Below are 18954 nucleotides of genomic sequence, written 5' to 3' on the forward strand. Positions count from 1 at the left end.
GCAATCAACTAATAAAAGCCAGGCTCTATTTTATAATTGTAATGCATTTGTTGTCTTGCATACTTTATTGAATAACAAATATCATACCCAAAAGGCAAACCACCAAATGGTTCAGTGGCTGCATTGTTAAAGCTCTGTGCTAGCAACAGTGCTGCTCATGTTCGATACCTAGTGGCACTATACTATTGTACAGTAATACCCTTGGGCAAGGCATTTACAACGTTTGCTCCTGTTTAGTCTGAGGTCCGCGTGAACAGTTCTAAATTTAGGCAATACCACATGAACACAAACCAGGTGACATGTTAGAACTTTCGAAAACGCTAGCTCAGTAACTAGAGCTCGATTAATAAGGAATCACGGGGCTAAGCTGTACAAAGTCTTTGTCTTTGTCTTCAAATGACTTTTTCAACACCCTACTTTAGATGTCATGCATTTTATCCCATCCTTTCAGTATGACCTCTTTCTACTGGTAAAGTAGCTACTACCCAAATAGTACCCGACTACCAGATTACGGTAGTCAATGAAAACACTTTGGGACCATTATGTCAGTATTTGACTTTGGGACCACATGCCGGCATGTACCGGTAGACTACTATAATATTGCTACAAAACTATAATATTCGTCTAAGATAGCCTAACTTTCAATACAATCAAACCCCATCGTTTAAAATAAATCAATAGGCCTACACACTGACACAGTAATTTCTTTAACATTAACTTATCGAGCTCGAGTTACCCTCCTGCCCTCTCATTCTCATTGCCTTTCTAATCTCGACCCAGGTTTCAATCTACAGAACGCATGACCTCTGTAATCTCGACCCAGGCTTCAGTTTGTAGGACCCATGACTTCCTTCATCTCAACCCATTCTCTGGTGACGCCTGTCTTTGCATCGTGGGCTGCAATAGTGGCCTGTAAGTTGTGGGTCGTATAGGAAGTGGGTTGGCTCCTCTGGAACGTGACCTCAGAAAAGTGGCGTGTTTTCAAATTTTCATAACCAGGGTTCGAAGTCATTAAATAATTAATCACTTCCCCTATTGCACTTCATCACAGCTTGTTTTCTGTCCGAGATGAGTATCCTGTTGCCCTGTGGTTTAAGCTCTGTCAGTTTAAACATCGAAACTCACCAGCACCGCTGTCCTCGCTGACCGATCTCTAAATTCCTCTGGTGCCTCTGTCCTGAAGCGGTCAATCACTCCTCGTCAAGGACTGGTTATGCGCTACTGTAAAATAAACTGTTCCGCTACGTCCCCTAGCTCCTCAAAGATTTTCGGTTTCTCTCCACCAGGTGAAGAAACAGATTTCTGGAGCACGAATCAATAAACTGCTTTTTCACCAAAAGCTCTGCCAAGCCGTTGTGGGAGTGCTCAGTATTTTATAGTATAACTTGCAATGAGCTGTCCTGGTTTTTCGCCAGTTTCAGACTTGACTTTTCGAAACCTCCGCTGAAAACCGTGCTCGGTGAAGTTCCAAGTTTCAGAACCTTGTCTTGCGAAAGCCTCGAGTAGACGTCCAGCGCTTTTCCAGGAAGCAGCGCGCTCAAGTGGGTCGCCAATGTTTGTTTCCGCCATTGCGCCTCACCAGCGTACCTTTGAATCTGAGCAGATAATTATCCAGATCGGCTTTGCCATCGATGAAGGCAGAACCGTTAGCTTGAGGGTGGGGGAACGGACCATTATCCTCAAATTATATTCCATATTCATTAGATCATATTCCTATATGAGGTAGCCGTGTGCATGGTTAACCAGTATGAAAACTTTTAGAACACAACATGCGAGCTTTTTCAAATACTTGCGTTTATGGTAATTTCACTACATAAGAATATTAACCATAAGTTATCGATCTTTTTCTGATTTGTACGCCTCCTTTAGAACGATTTGTCGCAGAAACATCAAAAGCTGGATGTTTCTTTGTCGCGCTTGAGTAATCTTACTCTGCGGACTTTTTCACCTCCGGCAAAAGCATAATTCCTTTGCCTACGTTTCGTCCTACGTATTGCTGTCTTGCCATTCTACTTATATGCTAAGCTGCTGTAAGAAGGTTTACTGCTTGAACAATGATACGTAACTTAACTGCTGGTCTGAACTAACCAGCACAAAAATGGTAACAAAAAGTTAGCACGGGAAGCTTTAGAACTTACAAAGATTTGCCTAGAAAGCCATTTTAATCGGAGGATAAGTATGATGATGCTTTTTGTTTACACCAAGGCTAACGTTGGGAAAGTGTTAGCTCGTTTTTATCGAGTTGTAATGGTATATGACAGTCATGTGGAGATAAGAGCAGCAGCCCGAAAACATGCTTTTATTCTTCGTTTGCCAGAAGAGGTTAAGTTTAAATAAAATGGTATGGTGCAGAGGTGGGCGCCATAAACCACAAAGAGCTCAAAACCAAAGCTCAAATAAAGTTGCCTGTAGTTCGTTACTAAGCAGGAAATATAGAAACAAACAACACAACATAACAACTCATGTAGAGCTCAAACCCTTAGAGGTAGATCGAACTTATAACAAAACCACAGGTATGTGAATGCGTTGGTTGCTATAATGTATGGGATTGATTGCTGGAGGCCACAACTGACATAAAGCGCACCTTTGTGGATGCCGTCAAAAGGCTATTGATGACATTGTATATATCTGAGAACACAGCTACCGAAGTTATGGAACGAATGATCCAGGATCCGAGGCGAGATCTGGCAGAAGTAGAAAACAAACTAAACGTTTCATTTGCCGAGAATCTGTCAGGGTCCTGTACTCTGGGTTTGGATTCTCTTCAGAAACGTAAATGCGTCTTTAGCCATCACACCCAAGGCTAAAGGAGAGACATCACCTTTATAGAGAAACCATGCAGGTAAAGGCTGTTTTGCATAGATAGATCCATGAGTGCACTAATTAAGTACTTTCTGCTTATCCCTGCATATACCGAAGTAGTGGCACTGACTGTTGTGATGTGGTATCTAGATTTGGTGTACCTTACGATACTTAGAAAATCTCTGCGGTTACCAACTGGCAAGTGCATACATTGATTTAATCGGCGTAAAGTAAAAAGTTAAAGCAGGTTTCGACCCTTATTAATATTTGGTCATTTCCGCCTCATCGACCATTGCTTGTGTCGCTTGGCAGAAAAACGTCCTCAATTGCTATTTCCAAAAGAAATGGCCCCATTGGAGGAAATTCTGGAAAAGCTGAATGAACGGAGGAAACATGAGCGTCAATAGGACAACCAAGAGAGATCATCGCCAAGGCTACTTCATATGCATCTGGAAAAAAAATCTTGAGTACTGTGAAAGATATTTGCTAGCTACATAACTTTAGTAAACTGCCTTCTAAAATAATTGAGTGTTTTGGGTTACTTACAAGTGTTACTATACCATATGCACAGAATTGAGATTCATGTCTTTGGGCGGCTGCCCGAAAGACATTGAGTTTACCGTAAGTTACTTGTAGTCACTGATACGTAAGGTACACTATTTGCACATAGACGGTGTTCGTTTCCTATCAAGAGTGCCTGATTGTCCATAGAGTTCCAAATTGTCTTCGTATAGCAAGTTTAGCAACCAATGTGGCGATTTTCAGAGTTTTAAAGAACTTCGCAATCTCAATCTTCTTGGCTACAAGATATCAAGATTCACAGCACTTGAGTCATGCCTCGTCGTCGGCCATGATTGACATCCTAAATCACATGCGATTTCTTCTGGAAGCCCGAAGTCGTGAAGGTAATATTTGACCAATGTTATGAATTCACAAAAATATAAGTTACAGTAAGTCGTTGTCGAAACAGGTTTAATTTCTAGTAGACAATAGATTCATGTTCAGCACTATTGTATTAATAGATAAGAAGGGGAAGTTTTTTCTTCGGTATTAGGTTTCTACAAGTTTGTTGAGATTTAGCCCCTTGCTATTCTTTCGCAACCATGAACGGGTAATAATAGTGCAATTTTTTAGACTGAAGTGAAGCAGAAGAGACCATCAGGCACAGATGCCCAGCCATATAGTCGAATCCGCCACCAGAAGATGCCACCAAGCAATCGGATATACCGTTAGCTGAGACTTGTCTACTAACCGACCAACTGCAAACCTCCACCAAAATTAAATTTTCAAATTATTATGATCTAATTTGAATAACAAGCAAAATAACGACTGACTTTGCTAAAACCCAAGTCGCCCTATTTGCCCGCCAGGCGTAGATACAACTGCTTGTAGCCTGTAACGTTCTTCTGTAACGGAGTTTTTGTCCACGACTTGCAGTCAAGGAGTCACGATTATATTCACATGTTATCCAGTTATCGTTATCAACGTAGCCCGCGTAAAAATGTTTTTGATTTGTAGCCTATGCTGTGTTTGTGCCCTACACTGTTCTCACCTCTTTACTATCCCTTTGTTTTTTGTGTGTTCATTCTTGTTGATATGTATAGCTACCATACAGGTGTCCGCACGTCATCATTTTCTTGTACGACTCACTCACTGATGTGAATACCCGACAGAAATACTAAATATTTATCTGGGTAACCAATCCGTGGCTGCTAATCCGTCTATGTTAGGTGTACGAGTGTAATTATTCGTTGTGTTTCTCCTCAAGTGTCCATCAGTTTAGTGATGTCCTTCTAATGCCGCCGAAGTGATTTTAGTCAGACGAAGACGATTGCGACGCTCTCTGTCACGCTTGGTTGATTCTACTTCTTCACCTCCGGCAAAAAGCACTAATTGATTGTTTTGCTACGTCTTGCTCCACGTACTGATGCCGCACTATTTTGCCTCTATGTTGTGCTGCTGTATGGACGTTTTCTGGTCGAACATAAATCGTTTAGTTAACAGCAGATTTGAACTTACCGGAGCGACATAGCCGGTACCGCAAAGATTTCCTCTCTTGCTGGACATGACTTCGTACAAATTGGCCTGAGTAAGTGAACTTTGTTACCGTACGTTAAACTTCATTATTAGCTTCTTTTTTACATGAACACAAAATGAGTGTCAAAGTATGCAATGATGTAACTGATGCCCTATCAGATACTTTGTTAGAAATGTGTTGGAAACATACTAGCCTAGTTTGCGGGTACTGTACTTTTTTCGTACAAATGCGTCTATCGGTGTACTGTACTGTACTAAACTAATTTTCGGATGGGAAGTAACCTACCGTTGCACTCGCATATGAATGGCTATTATGACGTAATCAAGTTATAAGCGTGCAGTTCTTTGCCTGGCTTGTCAAAGTTTGTTAAGTATGACGTGATCACTGGTTTTGGTAGGACATTTTGTCATGCTTTAAATTATAAAAACCAAATTATGGGGCCCGTAATCGTTTTTACACTTCAGTCGTTTATCGCATTTTCTTGTTCGCGTTTCTCTCATGGCCTCCAAACGTTGCTATCTGAATAAAATCTACACAGCATTGTTATAAAACAATGCCCATACTTATGAAAACTATGGGCTGACCTTAAAACTCGGCAAGCTGCTTATAACATTTCTATGTAGCCACTGCGCTGGTTTCCAAACAGTGCCCAAGCAAATTTCCAAAGAGCGCCGCAAGTTTGTCTTCAAATTTTGTTGTCCTTCGCAAAAGAGGGTGAAGTTATGGCAGGCTTCAGTAAAGACAGTTTCTACTTTTGTTTTATGGAACGAGGCATTCATTTATTGTTGAGGGTCAATTGAACATAGGCGAAAAACTTGTGTTAATGGATGTTTGTTCTAGTGTTTGTTCTAGTGTTTGTTCTAGTGTTATTGTTGTAGTTCTGTTGTAGTGTTGTAGTTTTTTACGTTTTTGACCGCAAAAGTTTTAAAATTTTTGTAAAGTGAACCGCATTAGAATGAATTTGATAACCATTGAGCTACTGATAGAAATTTCAAAAGCGTACACTTCCACTAAAGCGAACTGCGCTTTTATTTATTTTTTTAATAAATCAAGTTGTAAAAGTGTTAGTATATCTATAACCTCGCTATGGTAAAGTGATTTCTTTATTAAATTTTTGTTGGAAGGCGGAGCGAAATTAAATGGGTGCCTTATCGCATTACTCTTTAAGCATTAAGGTTTTTTACACTTAAACAAGTGGTTTCTAGTTGTCATATTGAACCTTATAGTCAGCAGGTTTTTTTTTTGAAAGTTAGTGCCTTTTTGTATATTTAAAACCAGTTTGAACATTCAAATACGAGTTGAATTTGATACGTTTTAGTCGTTTATAATACAGTAATTTTAGTGGGTTTACTAACCTCGTTTTAAAATCTGTTGAGGAAATTTACAGCTTTGAATAAATAATTAGTTGACGTATGGGTGAATCGAATCTACAGAGAGATTTTTGCGAAAGAGTTTCGCGTTTAACTTAGCCAGCTCGCTCGGTTAAATTAAAGAGATTCGGCTCGCGTGAAATCTCTGTGTGAATCCAGGTTAACGCTGAACCTGCTTAAATTTATTGAATCGGGATTAGTTTTGAATCAGTAAAGGCGTAAATGATGTTCAGCCAGGAGCCATGCGGATGGCTTGCGTGACGTGCAGTGTATTTTGCTTGTGACATATTTCAGGTGCCCATGACTTGACAGGAACAAGGCAAGGAAACGACGATACGTTGTCAATGACGGAATATCAGAGGAAAATTTTACAGCCAGCCGTGTAATGTGGGTGATTAAGCAATATTTCTTGCAATTGTTGCCTTCGTGCGGTAAATTTATATTTGAACGTTTATTAATTGACGCTAGGTGGCGGTAAGAGTTTATTTCTTACTAGTTTTTCTTCCAAAATCTAAAATGCTTCGCACGATCAAGATTAATTTCGAACAGTTGGTACAAAATAATTATTTAACCAGTTCCTACCGCAACGGTGAATTTTAGTACGTCGTTCTTTTCTTGCGTATAGCGGTCAGCCCCTTCTGTAACATATTTCTGCCCATTTTCACTCCTCTTACAAAACACTAAAAACACCCAAAACAGCCTGAACGTCAGCTGTTGAGAAGCAACTGCTGAAAAAGTTTTAAGTTTTAATAATGCCGCTCGGCAGAATGAAGACAAAAGCGTTTTATTTGTTCGTGACGTATTTCGTGGACATAAACTGTAACAAACACTTCAGACTGAATTTTGCGTTGCAATACATACTAAGGTCATTAAGCCTATATGCGAATTTATGTGATTAAAACTAACAAACCACGACAATACGCAGTACAGCGTAAGTAATATTTCAATCTCAGTGGGGTTAACACAGACGAGGTAAACGAAATACCGGGTATGTTTGCTTTAAAGGCAGTCAAAGCCGGTTTTATTTGTTGAGATGTTTTACCAGCATTTTATGAATCGACAAAAAATCCCCACCAATCGCAGCATGATGATTCATCCGGGTACCTTTGCTGAGTCACGAGCAAAAGGCGCCAGTCATTCTCAGCAAGAGATTCCTTTGCAGTTTTCATTCACTGCAAACAAGCGTGTGACGTTACAGGGATCGTACGAACACCTTATTTGTTTGACTCGGGACTTGGATTGTGATAATTTTGATTAATAACGACCACAGAATCTCCAAACCACGCCATTTCTTATCCCTGTAATCAATTAGGATTTCGGAAACTGAAGATGATTATAAGTCTCTGTGAGACAAGGCTGGTTCCGCCAAATTTTCTCAAACTAGTTTACGACACTGACTTTGTTGGTTTGATTATTTCAGCAAAAGTAACTTAGAGAAACATCAAATAAATCTGTTCTGTAGAAGGTTGCTACGAAAACTAGTGTAACTTCCATTAGCAAAAACATTTCGTATAAAATTGAGAGTCATTCGTTCTCTTCGAAGAAACAGTCAAATGTAACTACGTGTGTATGTTGTTTAATTCCAATTTGAAATAAAGGTTTTATCTCGCAAAAAGTTTCAGAAAGGTTTAAAAAACTTAAGCATTCGTTGTTTTTATATGTTAGTTGCTGAAGCATGTGAGTCTCTAATTTTTGGGTAAATCAAGAATAAAACTTATTGTTCTATTACAAATACATTGCATTATCATTCCTATTGTTCATATTGCTTCTCTGTGTCATCTTCGTGTGGCTCTGTTGGAGTCACTTATCTTTAGGAGCTACACTCACGTAATGAAAGAATTTGTTTGAAAACTTTACCCGGCGGTTTCGGCTTTAAACTTTTTCTTATAATGGCCATAAAAAGCAATAAACCGATACTTCACAAATATGCCAAACAGAGCGGCAATGTTTAATGTAATTATTTTCTAACTGCATGATTTAAACCAGTTATGTTGAGACAGCAATATATTATAACGCGGCGCTTTCATTTTGCCAAAACGAGTAATTTCCAAACCACGCCGCTGTAAAATGCAATTGCAAATTTCGGTCAATTCGCTTCGAAAACATGGCTTCGTTGATTTACGTTCGCATTTTAATCGGGTATGAGATGAAGCGTTTGTTTGCTCGCAAATGTTTGTCGTTGTAAAGAGTTCTCCCGAAACGACATCCGAAGAGCGACGCATTCCAACCATTAGGGGAAACACGTCGGAACTTATAGCCGTTTATATTGACTGATACAGCCCGCTGGTAAACAGTCTTCGACCAGTAGATTGTTGATCCGTGTTAACTCGAGGTTATTTACACTTTGCCTGTGCAATAACTGGAAATCTTAACAGGATAATCGACACTTTTCTGCCCATCAGGATATTTTTATTTTTCGGCGACGACCAAGGGTCTCTCGCGAAAGACACTTCACTGCCTCTGAATTGCCGAGTTACCAAATGGGCTATAACAAAAATCACACTTTGGTGTACAGATGACAGCTTTACAAACGGTGCGGTAATGAGAAGGGGCACGGATCCCGCTTGTAGATACCACTTTTGCCACTTTAGGGGTGTAAGTTCTCTACAGTTTGTTTGATTCGAAAGGCAACTTAACGGAAGGAAACTTTCTTTTTTGCATAAACGTGCTCAAATGAAATTCAATTTAAGCTTTCGGCCATATACTTTATTCTGGGCTAGAAGGGTTGAATGCTTGTTAATGCAGAACGAAAAGTACGAGCGTTTAATTGAAATATATTTGTAAGGGAGTGTGAAAGCAAATATTCGACTAAAACAAGCATCTATATGTAGCAATACACAAAACGTCTGTGAATAACCAGTACCTAGTTGAAATCTGTATCAATAAAGCGCTTGAATAGAAGTTGAATTTGTGAAAACAAAGCACGGAGATGGAAAAACTGAAACCACTAGAATGTACTCGAAATGTGCGTCCCGTGTTAAAAATGCGTTTGAGAGCCAGGTGTGATCACGTGATCGGAAGTATGTATGCGTGGGAGGAATCGCTTTGCATCACAAATCAAAGCCTCCTACTGCTAAACGGTTTATTTAAAGGACATAAAACCGGTCCATGTGTCTACACTTGTTCAACGCTCCATAAAACATTAATCAACCCCACGCTACATTTTTTACCTTAAATATCATCAGTCCAAAGCAAATTTTTTGTTGAATTTTGCCGATTCCGCCTGTATCAAGAGATGGAAAATGTTTTGCCCCTTATGTAAGTTTCGTGCATTTTCAACTGCTGTTATTATTAGTGATAACTTGATGCACAAGTGCATAACACTTTCTTTTTTTCATCCTCAATTAACCGTGACAGAGCAAATATTTTCTTCTATTTCATCACTTTTCATCTCCGTGCGGTCCCGGAAGTCCTATGGCACGCTTCCTTGGAAGTGCAGCCAGAAAGGGAAGCTGGTCAGCCTCGGTAAACACAAAGTATAATGTCTTTTGTGGAGTCGGGTTTTATATGAATAACGTTATAATATCATCGCCAGGAAAAGGTTTAAAATGGCCCGAATAATTCCATCGAAACAAAAACGATTTCGTGTTGTTTCCAAGCTCAACTGCAGTTACTTATGGTCTTGGTATTATTGCATTCCTTGGTGGTTTTGCTTTAGTCTTTTGATTTTGTTCCAGCGCTGATCATAATCCTTTGATAGAATTATAAGACGGGCGCTCCTTTTATGTATATTCAGCCTGGTTGTGACAAATGGTGGCTTAAAAAAACGAAATCGATAATTGAAATATGTCAAGTTACTGAACGGTTCTGCACGACCATTGCAACTGTTTCGCTGAACTGAAACTGCAGACATCGTGTATACGATGTATAGTATATCCCGTGAAGATTAAGATGGGCGTCAGAAAAAAGCTCAAGTCGATCTCGCAAAGTGCTTCCATAATCTTAGTAATTAATCTCTGATGAGATATCGACAATGGAATTCGATATTGCCCCTGGTATCAGCAGAGAGTCAATAAATGCGGTGAAAAGATAAAAAGAAGCGCTTCCTTTAAGCCCATAGACGGCAGTGGGTAATAGCTGATAAATTTGCGCAAGGGGAACGCAGTAAACAGAGTTATCGTCGAGGTGAAAGGCGTTGATCTTTTAAACTTCGAACTCCTAATTCCATGAATCAATTTATTGGCGATGATAGCTTCTCCTGTGACCGGACCAGCAGTAGAGGTATTTGCATTGCGCAATGCCGGTGCGGAAAAATACTTTAACTTCGTATTTGCTCCATTAAAGGTGTCATAAAAGAATATAAAATGAATGTACTAGATGCCAATATCCAAATCAAACAAAATATCTTCCACCGAGGAAATCACGAAGTCTATTCGTTTTTCGTACTAAAAATAGCGAAGTGCAAACAACTGCATCATTCAACTGAGCTGGAAACGTGTTGCTGGCGAATGTGCATGCGTGTTACGGTATAAGCCAAGTAAACGATCGCTATAACGTATTTACCAGCAGTAATACTTAAAAATTGCCATGGCGCTTTTAAAGTTGAGAGCCTATTTCCTGGACGTCTGGGCTAAATTTGTTTTGCCGTCGATAGTTTCTAAAAACGCAATTTGTAAACACAAGCGAACCAGTCGCCAGGCCTTTGCACTTTCTTCCAGAAGAAATTTGCAAGCTGTCGGGTTGTCAACTTTGTTATCTCATGTTTTAAGCGGCTGACTCTTTGCGTTGGTCCTTCGTTGATAAGACACGTCCCTGCTTATAACAGATTAAGGTCCAGCGCTTTGTAACTACTCGGCTATCCCTATTAACCTGGTACAAAGGAGTAAACATATGATGCCGATAAAACCTTCATTTTATCAGAGTTTTTACCCAATTAACGCTATCACGCCAGCAAATGGCCTCCAACTCCAGACAAAAATAAATAAGAAATTTTGTTAATATTAGACCTGCTTTTATCTAGTACATGGAATAACGCGACCAAAAAACTGGAGATATGTTTAAGAGTGTTGTACGCTGGTGTACGCCGAATATTTTACTGTTCTTAAACGCTAGCAGATCGGGAAACTTTGTGTTGCGAATATTGCTGTAAAACTATGTTACGACGTCGATATTTTGCACAACGTTTGTATTTTTTATATTCTTCATTTGCATACAAAATCAATGGTGAAACACGGAAAGAACGTAACAAGTAGTATAACTACCGTTTAACAAAAAAAGCCAGGATCCATTGTACGTCTTTTATAGTTTGATTAGGGGCCTACTTGACCCATGACCGGTCCGTAAACATCGTCATTGTAAATTTGGCTCAAAACAAGAAGGTTTTTATCAGTGAGTGATAAAATTGATATATCTGCAAACATTTACCTAAAAGATTACAATGCAAAGTCGGAATGTTATCAGGGCCCTTTTGACCAAACTACAAACATACCGACCGTGAGCCGTCTAAACCCAGACAAAAGGTAAATTATTCCTAAGCAAACTTTGTTAATTGCTAACCAACTAGTCTTTTATACGTGGCAGCACGATTTAAATCAGTCAATAAATTTTGAAACTTTCTTGCAAGTAGTTAGAACTTAGTAGCAAACCAAAGGCTATACAAAACCAACCAACCAAAGGTTGTAATTTCTTTTTGCAATTGATTATCACCGATAAACCCGACAATGTAATTTAAAAAAATCGCTATCATTTAAGTGTGGTTTTGGCACGATTGGTGGCCTTTATTGGTGGTCAATCCTTTATTATTGATGATGTTGTAACTCATGAAAACTAAACATATTATACAGCGTTTTCCCGTGTAAATCATCTACCTTGACCGTATCGCGATTGTCTTCACGGCAATCCGTGAGCTCTTCCGAAAACCTCTATTTCTCCTCACTCTATAGAGTCATTTACTAAATCTTTATACGAGGGCTATGATGACACTTTTACAAGCAATCGCAGTGAAGTTTCGGCTTTGATCAGCACTTTTATTGCTTCGATCGTAAAAGGGCTGCGCCTTCCAGTTGGTAAAAAGGAATATTTGTACTTGATTGCAAAAATTATGAGCCTCTTATAAACTGGTAAATGTTTTTTCTAACATCCGTACCGAGCCGTGTGTTAATGCACACAATGAGGAAAGTTTGGAATTTACGGTTAATTAAACATTTCAAGGAAATGTTTAGTCTTGCCAAACACAGCGCAACTTACAAGCGGATATTAAACATATGAATTACGTGACCGCCACTAATTTTGTGCGATCGCTGGGATATAAAAAACAATTTCAATTCAAGTTCGTCTCTTGTCTGCTCCTCCACTTCTACAATATGTTGTCTTTTTCACAAACAATAGACATCTGCGCTCGTTGACCTAAAAATCAATCAAGCGTAAAATGAATAGAGGCAGTGCTCTTCTAAACTACCTTCAGGGTCATTTGTCTGATGTAACAAGTTACTGAACAACGATTCCACGCAAATTGCTTCCTTTCTACACTTCAACCCCACAAATGACACCAACCTAGCGTTTGTGGTACCGACGCTAGCCCTAATTAACCAACCACTATGAATGTGTTACAAGTTTAGATCGGTATTGTTTTTTGACTGAATATATTGTCAAGTCGTCTCAGGCGCAGTACGAGTGTCAATTAAGTGGCAACAATAAGACTTTCCGGAGTCAAGTTGCTCTTTGCCGGACGTTTAATCTTTTTCCGTGGACAGTAAAGATTCAGGCGCAGAAAAACGTCCTGCATCTGTCCACCAATCGCAGGCTCTTGGTTGATGACCATTATACTAGGGCCATTGTATATAATGGTCGTCAAAGTAAATTTTATTGCAATGGCATCTGCCATGCGCAAGGATCAGGCAAAGTTGAAGGCAATAAAATGGCGCGCAAATCTTAAACGACAATCTGAGTTCTGGTTGTGAACGGTTAAGACGCCATGACATCAGTCACCGGAAAGAAAAATTCAAAAAATTCCATAAATAAAACAAGTTAGAATATCTGGGCCACCGGAATTTCGCACCAACTTCAACGGTTACATCACATTGCGCTGTGGTTGAAAAAGTGCCGCTACCTTATTTAGCAAACGATGTTATCGGGTCGTTTGGTACGTGAGTTATGCGTTCGAGTGCTGTTGTATCACATGCGGGGATTTTTTGAACTTGGCGATGTGAGGCGGAATTTTAAAAGCTGTACAAAGCACACACCCATTGAAACTATGTCTGGATATCACGGTGGGCATAACTGTATTCGTTTTTCTCATAGCATTAGGTACAACCACAGTATATAGACACCTTTCGTAGCAAATAAATACTTTTCGATAAGGTCTAAAGGTCATTACGTCATTGATATAGCGTCATCAACTGTTTGTTGTGAAAAACAAATTCTGGTTTTAAGATTGAAACTTTCTTGCCAAGAGCAATGAAAGTTTGAAAGAAATCTTCTAATCAACCAAGTAAGTATATCAGGACGCTGCGTAAACCTAAACACGAATTGTGGAACCGAAAATTTCGAGCCTGTTTGGAGAAGAGGCAGATTGTTAAACCGGCTTTACGTCATAATTACCCATTACATCATGGGAAAGGATTTCGCATTTCGGCGAAACGATCTCCATGAAAGCCACAAAGAATGAGCTCTGAAAGCGACAGAAATATAACGTTTTGTGAGCCGTCAAGCAATTTAGAGTGCCCCTTGTTCAGACAAAAGCGCCGGTAGGGCATACACAGCGAAAATCCGGCTATTATTGCCAACCAAGCAAAATGGTTGGCTTACTATACCCAAATAAAATCTAAAGGACTTGTATTATGGCTTATTTCGACAGATTTTTAACTACCTCCTTCTGAATGTCGTCCTTACATAACACAGTGTTTGCGATGGCTAACTGCGCGAACACGTGTACTTGAACATAAGCGACAAAAATAACTTCCTGAATAGCCTTAAGTGTACCGCGTCTGACACCTAAATTAAACCACATTCTTAAATTCTATTTTTTAGCCATGAGGCTTGATAAAGAAAGTGTTTTAGTGTATATAGTAGAACCTTTTCTCGGTAAATAAAAAATGCGGATTCGGCGGTATGGAAAAAGGTTGATGATCAATTGTATAATTCAGAAATACTGTTATGTAAATTTTCACATGCATGCTTCCTTTCAAATTGCATTGCACTCGCCAAGCAATTATTTGGCACAATAAAAAGAAGTAGAAATATTCTCTAATTATGTAACTCGCACGCTACCAGTCCTTGTAAAATATTACTTCCAACAAACTATTTGCAGCAAGGGTTGCTTCATCGTACACTATTTTGTACGGCAATGAACGAAGCAATGAAACCACTTAAGCCGTCAAGTGCTGTAATTAGTAACAACTGAATATTTTGGCGCAGACAAGGCAAAAACTTTACATCAGGGTAACATCAAATGGAAGTGCGTTAAATTTGATCCCTACCGACTTGCTTAAAATGCAGTTAAATCACTGACCTAGTTGCGGCTATGCTTTAAACCCAAAGACCCAAAATACATCAACTCTGCACCCACGTCATCATTGTCGCCAGGGGGTCGCCAAGAAAATTGGAAAAGCTTGCGATTGCACGGGACTTTCCTCGATTGTTTTGGAAGAATGCAGCAATCGCGTGCTGATATACGGTGGTCGGCGTAACTGTGATCGGGCCATCGGGGCATTGAAGATGGGAGAAACGAAAATTAGATGCCGGTAACACAATTTGATGTTGAGTAGTTTTATTGTTTGATCCAAGGCTATGATAACAGCTCAAGAAAATATTCATACCCGGCTACAATAAACAACATATACCACCCTTTCATTAACAGCAAGTTAATACTAGCAAGTAGGCCTACAGAATACCGCATCGCGAGGTCGATATAAGTCATGCCAAATATGCAATAAAGTTTGCAATGAAAACTACCTCATTTCCGCATTGTTTGAAGCTGCAAATCGACTTAACTGCTGCCAATGTAACCCAGAACGGTTTCCACTACTTGAGAAATTCGATGTTAACAAAGTGGATAAGGTGACCTACAAATAGCGTCTAATTGACAACCCATTGTAGAGTAATGTTTTGGGCGACCAACGCCTTGAGTTTTAAATTATATCCCATTCACCCAAGACGTTTAAAGCCTTTAATATAACTCATCCGATCACGTGCCACTTGTTACCCGTCTCTGATGTGGTAATGCGTCAGGTTGGGGTGCCTGGTTACTGGGTCGCGAGCCGACAGCGATTTAACTTTATCCCTGACACCTGTCCGTGTATATTGGTTGACGTTGTTCGGGATCTCGCGTGACATCCAGACTGCGCAATGTCCATTTACTCCGGCTCTGAGCGGTAATGAGCCAGGGCCCAGGGGGTTTCACCGGAAAGCTACCAGAATTGAGACATCTGCATAAGCGCTTTAAAATTAACGATTAATTAGAACGATGCCTGTGAAAATTTTCTCGACCTACATACATGGGCAAGTCCCATGAAAGGAAATAAAAGCAGGTCTTGCATTTTAATTACGGTTGTAGGTCACGTAAAACAACAGTGTAGTCTATTAAATAAATACGTTGTACGTAATATTTCATTAGTTTATCATTTCACGGAATGTTCGCTATGCTATACACTCACAAGAGAAATCTGTGAACCTTGTTGCGTATAGCTTGAAATCTTGATTCCTAAGTTCAGCAAAATATAGTTTTACGCTGGCTTGACGTTTGTTTGACATTTGCATTGCGTAGAACGGGAGTAGACTGAATTTTAAAAGGACATTCACATAAATTTCGCGCTATTTACGCCCAATGTTATTGCAATATATTTATTATTTCAAGGTACAGGTTTAGAATTTTGGAAATGTTCACGCTCTCTCGTCCCTTCTTCGCGGTGAAAATCAAATTCTTTACGTTCTACGTTTACATATTTGTCATCGTAAAACGTTGGTACGATTTGTTGCAAAAAAGCAGCCCAAGAACTTTCTCGATGCTGTTGGATTTTCAAAGTTTCCCAAACAACCTACGGCTTTTAAATTATAATCGTCACAGCAAGTCCCTGCAACGAATTGGTCTACGCCTAAAGCTTGCTGGTATAGGTCGGCCCGGGGTCCAATCTGGTTTATTTCAGTGACTTCAAAGTTGTCTTTCTAATATCGTATTAACTGAAACACACGGCACTAATAAATTAGGTCATCACCGAAAAGTTGCCTATTTCAAGCGATTGGTTTTGACGATGTTTTTTAATGTAAAGTGTCGTAACGAAAGGGGTATAAACCGACGGATAGGTTTTTTGTATGTTAGTCAAAAGGCATTGTAGTTGGATACTGTACATTTAATAATCATAACCAATGTATATTGATGAAACACGTTTGTATGACGTACTGTACTTCACAGTACAGTACAGTACACTTTGCAAATATGCGTATCGTTACTGTATTTGTTGTCCACGTCGAAGTTCAATGAGTTTGATATCTAAACGGTCATAACAAACGCAAAATATGCAATTGAAGTTGCAGCATCAATTCAGCTTACCGTAAATTATTCAATTTTGTCTTCAACGGTTGGGTGCAGGCAACAATAATTAATTTACTGCCTTTGAAACTGGCAAGGAAGCCGAGAGTGCCTGCAAAAGTAGGCTAATGCTGTCTGCTTCACTGAAGTATTACAGAAGTGATGTTTCCTGGTGCAATTGGCGACCTAGTTTCCAGGGGAGTGTTTGTTCCAACATCTGGTACCCTACTTATTCGCCTATACTGTACTTGCATAAGTATCGCATAAAAGAGAAAATTGGCAGGAAATTATTTTCCAACTTTACAAGTAAATAATGAACATAGATGTGAATATATGAAGCATTAATTGGCTTCAACTATGGTAAGACTTTCGTAAGATACGGCAATACCGAACAAGATCACTTCTGGTCTGCTGGACTTGAACCAAATTGGTTTGCTTCTCTGCCTGTGGGTGCTATAACAAATTTGCGTCTAGTAAATTTAAGCTGCTGTAAAAGAAAATGTGATTGTACACTGAGATGAATTGTTAGACAACATTTGACTTGACTTGATTTTGCTGTATTTTGTAAAGTTTGTCTAACATCTCCTGAAGCACGCACCACATTCTCACCTGACGAAGCATGATTTTGTCATCTATATTAACGCATTTCAGAACATAACACAGTAAACTTGCTTAATATATAGCCATTTTGGCAAGTTTCAATATATCCCACAAGCGCTATGGACGCGGGCTGACTCTGTTAAAGAACGCACTTGGTCGGATGCAAAATCTTTATGTGATAATACGTCAAAGATGGCCAACTTTTAGTTGCATAAACATCTGAAGAATCAATGCCAAGCTTACAAGTTTCAATATATATATATATATATATATACTTAATAAAAGTTAATCTTCTATGTGCAATGACATTCTAATAACAGCTTTTGTTATACAGTATTGAGGGTAATACTGTTCGGTGTCCAGCAAGATTAAATTCAGTATCTGAAATGGGCCAGATTGTTGTAAACCATTGTTGTTGTTGTTTGAAACCAGAATTAATCGTTTTAATGATAACAATGATCGAATAATGATCTAACAATGCATGAGTGACGTTTCATTTCTTTTGGCGCTAAACTGTTGGTTGCTGCTGTCTTTGTCTACCATAACAAGCTGGTTGCAATTCTTTAAAAATGTGCCAGTAAACCGTAAATTACCAGGTTAAGCTATGCACTGCATTTTACTGTATTCCCTATTATAAGCTATATGGACCTCAGTCGACATATAGGCTAGTGCACGGATATATTTTACAAGTACCAAATAGCTTAGACCTTACAGAACCCACCGGTCTTGCAACTACAATTCAATTCATGAATTTGTATCCGGACCGGTAGCCAACCGTATTGAGGGTTTTTTGCTACGAAGCTACCCAACCAGGAAAGTTTACAGATTGAGTGGATGATGTAGAATTACATTCAAGTAAATTTGGTGGCGGATGAGGCTCTTTTTTCAAGTAACAATCTTAGATATAATGCTTGGTAATGCATATTGTAAGGTTTTGCGACAGGATAGAAAAGCAGTAGATTCGCACGCTGCAGGCTTTCCATTATGCGCAACTATGGTACGTATGGATACTGCTGTAATGTATACAAAATCTGGTGTTTACACTCAATGCATTACGGACAGCGACCTGCGGTAATTTTTGGAAAGCATTTCTTCATGACTTTTCTTATAGGATAAAGTTACCCAGTGTTGATCATGGTACCGGTGATTTTAAGAGGTTGCATCAAGTACCGGTACTACCAGGAGCCTATGCCTACCTGCACCTTATACAAGGTACCATGTATACGGTACAACTTCATTTGTGGTATTGGTAAGAATCAAACTCAGTTATGGGTAATAGCACACACAGTTTTACAAAAGGTAGGCTATGACATTTGCACATAGCAACAAATGCTGTCACCTGTCATTTAGTAATAGCCAGGTTTCCCAGTTGATATAGCAGCCTTGATTAAAACCCGTTCTGTATTTGATGTGCTATTGGGAGTCACAGCAGGACCGCAACAGCAAAAATGGTTTGTTTTTACAGAGCACTTAAAATTACTCTGGCAATTTCAATACTTTGCTTTAGTGACGTTGCAAGCAGAGACGTGTCTTGTGATTCCGTGCGTGCGGCGCTGATTGCTTTGCGCACAAGCAACGCTTTTTCTGACAACAAGATATCGAACTAGTCAAAGGCAGTGTTAAAAAGTTATATTTAGGTGTTTTGATTTTAAAAATTTATTTTGAGAAAATATTGTCAG

At 39.2% G+C, this 18954-nt stretch overlaps 1 long non-coding RNA gene across 3 annotated transcripts; it reads left to right on the top strand.

Annotated features, from left to right (window-relative positions):
* The first annotated feature begins 2700 nt into the window (after positions 1 to 2700).
* On the top strand, positions 2701 to 6157 carry LOC143450665 (uncharacterized). Of its 3 annotated transcripts, XR_013114761.1 has the most exons (5): positions 2701 to 2842; positions 3115 to 3269; positions 3568 to 3707; positions 3937 to 4891; positions 5464 to 6157. It is a non-coding gene; the product is annotated as an uncharacterized LOC143450665 (long non-coding RNA). The 3 variants fall into 3 exon arrangements; XR_013114760.1 differs by having other exon boundaries at positions 3473 to 3707; positions 3937 to 6157; XR_013114759.1 differs by lacking the exon at positions 2701 to 2842 and having other exon boundaries at positions 3137 to 3269; positions 3937 to 6157.
* Positions 6158 to 18954: the final 12797 nt, after the last annotated feature.

Source organism: Clavelina lepadiformis, chromosome 3 (assembly GCF_947623445.1).
Source record: "Clavelina lepadiformis chromosome 3, kaClaLepa1.1, whole genome shotgun sequence".
Lineage (NCBI taxonomy): Eukaryota > Metazoa > Chordata > Ascidiacea > Aplousobranchia > Clavelinidae > Clavelina > Clavelina lepadiformis.